Below are 6,436 nucleotides of genomic sequence, written 5' to 3' on the forward strand. Positions count from 1 at the left end.
TAATATTGTATTTGTCAGTTTGTTGATGCCTGTATATCACAGTGATCTGCACACACACCTTTGACTGAATATGGGCTGCCAAACCTCTCCACCAAACTTATGTATCACGGTAGGTACACAAGAAGTTTATTTGTAATAACAGGGTTGTTGGTGCCAGTAGTCAGATTGGGTCAATTGCAAGGTAAGAACAGCATCACATTAACTGGAGATGATCCAGAGATAAGCATGCAGCTCTGTACGCCAGATTAATACCGATTTGCAACTCGCTCGTCTGCTGACTTTAGTCCCCTGCTCAGTAATCACAATGTTCCCAATTGCAATGAGCCCAAGGAAACAGCTGCTGCTCTCTAGAGGACACTACAGGACAGGACTAAGTACAATTCCTGCAATAGACTAAGCAGTTTAGTGCCAAACTAACGGAACACTGAATCCTATGGGACAGTTCCGAATGTAGTAACAGCTTAATACTGAAATAATATAAACACCTCGTGATCTTAAGAATCTGTCGCTGTTAAAAAGTATTATAATAATAAGCTAAAATTGTACTGCAGCCACAACACAGTGGACCTGCAGCTCCTGTCCTGATCATACAGAAAGATGTCATCACTGTAACACCTGTTAACAAACATAGTGCCTGCAGTCTGCGAAAGAGAGCTCTGAGGTAAATATTCCTTGCAGGGAAGTGAACTGAAAAACAGGCAAATACATCACTCAGATGAAGAGCAACGACTGTCGCTAAAGAAAGTGAGCGAGGGTACACCTATAGTAGTTCATCCACAGAAATTCAAACATAAATTTGTGACGCACCAGAGTACCACAAAGCTAGAAGCGTGCCTTCAACTGGAGTATTGTAGCACGACTATTTATAAGTAATATTAACTTATTCCAGGCGTTCATCTGGTTTAAGAATACGAATTGATGCCTTCAAATAGACCTTTAACAGTCCTTTGATGTAGAATTAAGAAAATGGGGAATTATTTGATCCCATTCTCAATCCAGTAGTTTATGGACAGGCGCTCTCAGCGGACTGTGTGCAGGAGTGATGGGTGATGTGGAATTCTATGGGCTCAGTGGGACTCTGGGAGTCAACTCAGGGCTCTGCTGTAGATTCCTGTAGAACCGGTGTGAAATGATAATGTATCGTTGGCTGGTATTGTTAATGTAAAGTTTACTGGTACGTTTCAGCCAAAACATATTTTCTTTCTTCTTTTTTTCAGCATGGAATAAACCTATTACTTGTTCCTTTGCAGCCTACGCATGCTGACGCAGCTACCCACCTGAACTACAAAATGTATGTTGGCCGTTCCGTTACACTATATTGATGAATCGTACAAGATCATAGGATCTATAAGCCTGAAGGCCTGTCTTGTACAGTGACCTGATAAAAATCAAATTAATTACACTAATTTTTATGGAATCCCATTTCCGGTAGTGAGGCTTCCATAGTACACGGATGGAAAAGTGGACGGTGGGCTTTTAATTTTTTTTTTATTTAAACACCAGAAATACAAAAACGAAGACAGAATATGAAATAAGATACAGAAATAGACACTTCACATCCAGAATAATTCACAATTATAAAAGCTGAAACTTATACTTTTTAAATATTTCCATTGTATGTCCTTTTTTACTTAAAAAAGAAACTCTTCTTTAGCTCAGCTGGCAAGGCCTGGGTTCGAGCCAATGCAGTGAGGCACAAACTAGGGTGGGAGCGGCGAGGGCACAAGCCCTGGAACCCGAATCCATTACAATAACAAAAGGACAGACAATGAAATATAAGTCCCAAATGTGAGATATAAAGTCGGAATTCTGAGTTTTTAAGTCGCAATTCTCAGTTAGTAAGTCGGAATTCTGAGATACCATAGCGCGTTTTTATTTTTACTCCCTGGCGGAAATGGGCTTCCATAGAAATGATCAGATTCAGAGCCATTGCAGTTCGTGCTAATTAGAACAACGCCAGTACTGAACCCTCAGCACCGTACTGACTACTGAGCACAACTTCAGCTGCTCGCCAGCTTTGTTACGCACAGTTTTGCATTGCTATTGAGCTCAGAGCAGGAGCTGATCTTCAGACAGTACCGTTTTAAAAAAGCAACATGAGCCAGGCAGGAGTCAAACCTACAATCTTCTGATCCGAAGTCAGATGCGTTATACATTACATCACTGGCCCTAATCTTACGGTGCTCAACTGTACCATAGTGACCTCAGCGCCACTACTAGTAATACATTGCCCCCGGCCAAAATTGCTTAGTAAAAAAAACGTTTTCTATACTTGTCTGTTTAAAAATATTATATCTTTAAAAAAGGCAAAGGGTTTGTGTGTCGCGCTAAAGTTTCGATTCATTTCGAATGCAAAGAAAAAACATTTTCTTCCAAGAAATCATAAATTTGTCTCATCCTCCATACTATAATTCTCTCTTGTAGTAGTAAAGCATTTTGAGTCAAACCGAACAATATATTAAAGGAACAAGCAATAGGTTTATTCCATGCTGAAAAGAGAAGACAGAAAAAACAACGTTTCAGCTGTGAAACCTTCTTCAGGTTTGTTTTCTCTCTTCTCTTTTCAGCATGGAATAAACCTACAGTATTACTTGTTCTTTGCAGATACGCATGCTGACGTAGCTACCCACCTGAATATATTAAACGTTTCATCTATACGATTAACATAATATTCTCCTGAATAACTACAGTAAATGACAAAGCCTTAGAGCCACAGAGAAAAACAAATTGCATTTAAAGTAATTTTAAAGGCTCGAGATAACTGCACTATAAACGCAAATGTTTGTCTTCTTTGTGGCGCTTACTTTTTGTTGCTTTAGCAAATTTCATGCAGTTTATTTCTGACACAAGACATAACAAGCTTGTGTATTTATGACAAAAAAGCGGGGCAACAATTTATATCGGCTCACAATTTATAAAGTGAGTTAAATGCACATATAGTAAATATATTTTCTCATATAATGGTGTGTTTTTTTGTCTAAAAATCCTTCATGAATGGTTTAACAGACACTTTGCATAATAAAAAAATATATGTACGAATTTTAACTTTTTATACAGTAAAGTTTTGTTGTGAACATGAGCCCTGTTTATCGATATCACCAACACAGTTCTGGATTTTATTCTGCCTTCCTATGGACATATGAATTTTCTTTCACACAACAGCTTGCATGTGTGGTAGCTTATTAGCGCCAGGGAGAAAAAGAATATTGTTGGCTTTTAAATGAGAAACCATTTGCGTTTATACAAAATCACAATGCGTTGTCCCAGACATTGGAACATCCTCTGTTTAAACACCTGTCGTTCACTCTAATATTGGCTCCTGTGCTTCGGTCCATTTGAGAGAGAAGACACTGAAAAAGTTGTGTGAAAGTGGATTTTGCACCTGCGCCAGTGCTGTAGTGGTATCATACAGACACCCATACAAATCCATCACACGTTGGAAGCTCTGGAAGGCAACGTAAAATATTGCTCTGTCCGTTGGTGGATTAGGTATGCATGCTACATTTCAATGTAAAATGCAATGTAAAAAGATCAAATTTGATTCAAAATCGATTAATGTAAAAACCGATAAAGCTAATGTTTTTTATCTAGTTTTATCTATATCTATATCTAGTTTTTAAAAGGTCTTAAAAAAATGTTTATCGCGATTGTGAAAGTTAGTTAAAAAAGTTTAAAAAATTCAGAACTGAATATTTGGATCCGGGGCCTCATACTTATCAAAATTATTAAAATAATAATTATTTAACTATCAGATTGTGTTTCTGCAACATTTCGTGCACAGTATGCCGTATTCAACAATAAAACAACAGTCACAACGAGGCCTTTACACCCAGTCTGGGGTATTTTCCCCTTATATATTTTTGCCACTTTATATCGAACCTGTTATACTCCCAGAAGTGCGCAGTAGCTTCTACTTAATAAAAATATACAATTCACCGCTGGTATAAACAGATGTGTGCCATGTCTGCCTTTGTAAGCATTTGTTTCAAAAATAAGTTCACAATATGTTAAAAACACAAAAAGCACAAACTTAATAATACAACGATACAAAATCAAAACAAATCATAAAGCCAATTAAGTACCTATCCTTTGAAAACAGAGAACACCTTTATATCTACAATAAAAATGTGACATTTGTATCTACTTTTGAATTACTGTACAAAGCAGACAGAGTAGTCCCTGAATTCAAAGATCAGATCTTGGCCAAAACAAGACAATCAGACGTGAGCTGAATTCGGAACAAGAGCCTCTGCTTCATCGTTTATTGAGCTTTTGATCAAAGTCTGAGTGAAAAAAAGATCGGCTATTTTAACTGTTTGAATGAAATACACAAAGGGCACCTTCCTTCGAGCCGGAGTCAAGCCAGCAACCTAAGGATTCCCTCTTGTTTTCACTACAATCCTCCACTCTACCAACTGAGCTATCAACAGTTGTCAGGAACTGCTCCCTGGCACATACTGCCCAATGTAGTGAAATGTTCCGGATGATTTAAATCCCAGATCGACATTGTTTCCAACTCGTTTCCTTAGTCTTGTTTACCTTGAATTTAAGCCACAAACCAGGATTCTACTGTATAAACTTCTGGAGATATTACAAAATGTTTGATGGAGCATCAATCATTCCAGGCGGAAATTGACACCTTTCTTTCTCGAGGGATCATATTAAACATTTCATTTGGATCGAGAAGAGGATCACCATGAGACACAAAACAAGCAGTTTCATTCTGTCTTTATTAGAATCTGTATCATAGCTAATGCATGTAAAGCCTTTAGTATGCGAGAGTGAGAGTTCAGTTATGCCAGGGAGTGTGAGAAAAGAGAACTGAAATTTAGTAAATTAATATTTAAATAGAGTGTAAATCTTCAAAGTGTCACTGCAAAATTATTACCAGCTGCCGGACGTACTTGTTTTGGGACTATTTCCAATAAGTACCGCATTAGTAGTTGTGTGTCCTTACTGGTATCTTTTAAACATTCGGTTATATACAAACGGGACAGAGACACAGTAATAATCCGATTTTAATGTGTCCTGCATTTTAACTTACTGAACAGATAAATTGAAATGTTCTGATTCAGGACCCCTGCAGTTTGTGCTAATTAGAACCACAATAATACTCCTGAGTCCTGAGCACCACACTGAGCAAAGGTTCAGCTGAACTCTGACTTTGTTCAGCACGACTTGTTGTTGCAGTTGAGCTCAGAGCTGGAGATGATCTCCATATTCTACCACACTAACTAGTCCTAAACGTAGTACACAGTACACACTTTTTAAAAACAATTTAAAATATTACACAAAGGCTGTAAAGCACACTCTAAATCGATCCGAATATTTGATTTCCGCGATCCGTTTAGGCAACATTAGGCAACGTGGCGCTTCTCCAGCAAAGCATTTCTCAGTTTTGTGAACTACTGGTGCTTTTATCACACCAATTGACGTATCTCGTCAGGATGGCCGAGTGGTCTAAGGCGCCAGACTCAAGGACTCCTGTCTTTCCATTGCTTGGGTGTTCTGGTCTCTGCATAGAGGCGTGGGTTCAAATCCCACTCCTGACAGCTTTTCCCTCTCTTGCATTTTTCCTGTCTTCTTGTGCTCGCTGACAACGACAGAAAGAAGAAAACGGAGAAACCGGCTTGCGGGCACATGATGGGCAGGGAAATGCTTCGTGAACACTTCAATGTGATTAGCAGAAAGTCAAATAGGCTTCGATTTCTCCCTTAAGAACTGTTTGGGGTGCCTGTAATCGAGTAAAGATTTACGGTCAAGGTATGCATTCAAAGGTGAAAGACCGAAATATAAATCCAGAAGAAGACGTATTAAAACATATTGTTTTCCCTGCGGTTTCCCCTGTATTTCATTAAATGTGGCATTGTGAAATCAGCCTGTAGCCCTACGGAATGCAGCCACTCTCCCGGTGACAGCGGCAGGAGCCGAGAGGATTAAATCAGAGCTCGAACAGAGAGTTTAAAAAATATGGGCAACTAGAACATAGATCATAGAACATTTTTATTAAACTTTCCTATCTGCTCGGCCTTACTGAAGTATTTTAGCTGCATTTTTGCTTCTATTTATATACTTTACAGTAGATAGTGTTTAGTAAGAGAAGAGAGATACAAGCGCTAAACCCCCACAATAACCAAACCTTAACTAAAGCAGGAAGATCAGTTTCTGCTCGAGACAGCCGTTTTCTGAACTGTAAACCCTCAACACTGGCTGGAGACGCTGTGTCCGGACTCCGGGAGGTTGTATAAGAAAAGACTCGGAGAGCTGCAGACTCATTGCTCTGCGCTCCCCGTGCGGAATGCGCGTGTCCTCCCTCCTTCATTACCTTCATACACTCCTCTCAAACCATATCAAACTCCTGGAATATTTCGGTGAACAGATACTGGGTCTTTCTTTCCGAGATCATAGGCAGAAACAATAAACACGGTGAAAACAG

The 6,436-nt window shown here is 39.0% G+C and overlaps 1 non-coding gene across 1 annotated transcript; it reads left to right on the plus strand.

Annotated features, from left to right (window-relative positions):
• The first annotated feature begins 5,441 nt into the window (after positions 1-5,441).
• On the plus strand, positions 5,442-5,552 carry trnal-caa (transfer RNA leucine (anticodon CAA)). The gene is made up of 2 exons: positions 5,442-5,479; positions 5,507-5,552. It is a non-coding gene; the product is annotated as a tRNA-Leu (tRNA).
• The last annotated feature ends 884 nt before the right edge of the window (positions 5,553-6,436 follow it).

The sequence above is a fragment of the Lepisosteus platostomus genome, chromosome 5, assembly GCF_059453375.1.
Source record: "Lepisosteus platostomus isolate fLepPlt1 chromosome 5, fLepPlt1.hap1, whole genome shotgun sequence".
NCBI lineage: Eukaryota > Metazoa > Chordata > Actinopteri > Semionotiformes > Lepisosteidae > Lepisosteus > Lepisosteus platostomus.